This window comes from Chrysochloris asiatica, unplaced genomic scaffold, assembly GCF_000296735.1.
Source record: "Chrysochloris asiatica unplaced genomic scaffold, ChrAsi1.0 scaffold00108, whole genome shotgun sequence".
Lineage (NCBI taxonomy): Eukaryota > Metazoa > Chordata > Mammalia > Afrosoricida > Chrysochloridae > Chrysochloris > Chrysochloris asiatica.
This window is the reverse complement of record NW_006408626.1, coordinates 9,588,542-9,591,590: the sequence shown is the minus strand read 5'-3', so window position 1 is coordinate 9,591,590 and position 3,049 is coordinate 9,588,542. Positions and strand designations below refer to the sequence as shown.

The 3,049-nt window shown below is 37.4% G+C and overlaps 1 pseudogene; it reads right to left on the bottom strand.

The window, feature by feature from the left end:
- Window positions 1-557: 557 nt before the first annotated feature.
- Window positions 558-3,049, bottom strand: part of LOC102815739 — a 13,777-nt pseudogene continuing 11,285 nt past the window's right edge.

Genomic DNA, 3,049 nt, shown 5'->3' with positions numbered 1-3,049 from the left:
AAGGTGAGGCTTTCTGCTTCTGTAAAGATTTGCAGCCTTGGAAACCCTATGCAGCATCGTTGAGTGGGAACTGATTCAATGGCACACAACAACAACAATGGTCATCATAGGGATACAATTTACAAAAGGGTATAGTACAGGGGAAAATGCAGACAAATATGGTATACAAAAAGGAACCCATCATGTGGAATCCACTTAAAGTAAAACAGTTCTTTTGTTAAAGTTAAACCAGATTAAGAATTGAAACATTGATATATATGTACATATATATCTTAATCTGGAGTCCTGGTGTGGTTCTGTGGGTTAATGCGCCAGACTGCAAAGCCATTTGAACTGCAAGGTTGGTGGTTCAAGCTTACCAGCTGCTCCTTGGAACCCTATACAGGGTCGCTATGGGTCGGAACTGACTTGACAGCACTTCAGCACTTCACAGCAACAACATTATATATATATATGCTACTTAGAAGCACACCTCAACAAATAAAGGAAATCTGTTGGGAGTGTATCTATTTGTGTCCTACATTAAATTACGGTGAACCCCAATCTGGTATTACACACTACAGCCATTTGTTTTTGGCAGGATTCTGTGAAAAATTTAACATCCTAGATTGTTGGAAGAGCAAAGCCCCAGGACTGATTAACTTCCCCACCAACCATAAGGCTTTGTTCAAGTGGCTTTGGAATATGATGTGAAACACCCCATTCATTTCCACTATAAAGTGTCGTAGAACAGACATTGTAGATTCATCACTGACATTTGAAATCCATAAAAAGAATTTATTTCATAATTCACCATCTTTTAGCTCAGAAATATTTTGGCTAACTTTCAAGAGGAAACTATTCCACAAAATTTATAGGTATTCTTTGCACAATAGTTGTTGTTGTTGTTAAGTGCTGTCAAGTCAGTTCCGACTCACAGTGACCTTGTATAAGGTTTCCAAGGAGCAGCTGGTGGGTTTGAACTGCTGACCTGTTGTTCAAACCAACTTGTGGTCCAGTGCTTTGTCCCACAGTGACACACTAGTTAGATATTTTAAATCTTCTATACCAAACAGGCTATCTGGTAGGGAGAACAGTTAGCTAGGATTTTTGTCTTTGTAGAATTCATGTGGTCCAAAAGTTACTGAAGGTAAAAATGTCTGATTGTACCCTAAGGTCAACCCTATAGGAGAAGTCCACTATCTTCAAAGCTTGATTCTTCTTCTTGAAATCATAGGATTATAGATTATGTTCTGAAAATCAGTCTGTTTGAACTCAAGTCAACATGAACTTTTTTTTGCTTTGTAGCTTCTCCGCTATTTACAATAGGCCTCAAAGAATTAGCCTTGTTGTTTAGTAAATTCACTGTGTTCTGTGATAAGTTCACTGTGTTGTATGAGTTTATTGTGTTGGAAAAGACCCTGAAGGGTGAAGCGGTTTATATATTGATACTAATGAATTCAATCATCTTGGTACTGGTAACGTTACACAAATGATCAGAATCCTCATTTAAACAGTCCTTTAACATGAAATTGATATAAAAATCCCATGGGACAGGGATTTCTTTTTTTTTTTTTTGAAATGAAACCTTGATGATAGCTAACTCTGCAGAGTTTGTTGGTGTTACTCAGAATAATTTGTAATCTTCACATGTTAGGTATTCTTGTTTAATGCAGTACTCCTATTACCCAATTCAACTTTCTTCTCTATTTACAATGTAGGCAGTTTTTTGTCTTCTACCAAAATCTCTGCAGAAACACTTTACTCTGGTAGGAATTTTAGTAGTTGTTTGCAATGCTGTGACACAGTAGGGTTTTCTGTTATCTCATAATAAACTCCAGTTTCTCAGTAATTTGAAGATATTTGATGGAGGAGGAGGTGCTTGTAACTGAGACTGAAGATCCAGAGTACGCAGAGGAGTGTGTGACTTTGTGACTATCTTCAGTAACTAGACTCATCTTCTTGATGATTAAAGTTTGATTGTAGATCAAGACAGATGTTTTCTGCTGGGCCTCAGAGTGCTTTACATCTAGATAATTTTTCTGCAAGACTCTCAGCATCAGACAGGAGATCTCATGAAAGGCAGTATATACAAAAGGAACTACTCTAGCAAAATCACAACTGTCTCTTGGGTTTGGAGAAAGAGTGACATTTCTGAAATCAGTGATATTAGCATTCTTGCTTAAGGGCTCCTGTAAATTCATCCTGTAAAAATTCATCACAAACTTCTAGAGATACATTTTCATTTAAGATAATGTTCTGAAGTTTCAAGAATGGCAAGGGGTCTTCATTAGACTAAAACCTCTGGTGGATTTGTAGGAGGACTGAAGGAAAAAATTCATCAGCTATGGAGAATGATATACTGGGATCTTTAGAGTGAGACTGTCCGTGACAAATATTTTCTGCAATGAAATTTCTCTTGTACAATAGTTCATTGGACAAAGAGAACAGGATAGAACCATTCCTGTTATTTTTTGAGACTCAGCAGCAATTCTAAATTCAGTTGTCTCCTTTGTAGCAATCTCTCTTCTTGATAATCTTCCATTTTTTCTTGATGAGTAGTCTGGATTTCTTTTAGCTTGTTCCCAGCTCTTCAATCTATGCATTTCTGACCTCTTCTTTGCACTGGTCAGTCTTTCCATTTATCTTTGCTCTTTTAATTTCTCCCAATAAACTTCAGCCTTGATTTCTTCAAAAGAGAATTCTCCCCTTCTCATATAAATCTTTACTTAACTGTGCATCATCTTCTTCTCATCAGAGTCCTGTTGATGGCTTTGAATTCTTTATAAGGGATCTCTTTCTTTTTACTTTCTAGGCTTTCTGGTGCTTGTTGTTGTTAGGTGTCATTGAGTGAATACCGACTCATAGCGACCCTATTAACAACAAAATGAAACACAGCCCAGTCCTGGGCCAACATCACAATTGTTCTCATGCTTAAGCCCATTGGTGCTGCCATATTGTCAATCCATTTCACTGGGGTTCTTCCTCTTTTTCTCTGACCCTCCACCTTACCAAATATGATATCCTTTTCCAGAGACTGGTCCCTCCTAACAATATGTCCAAAGTATGA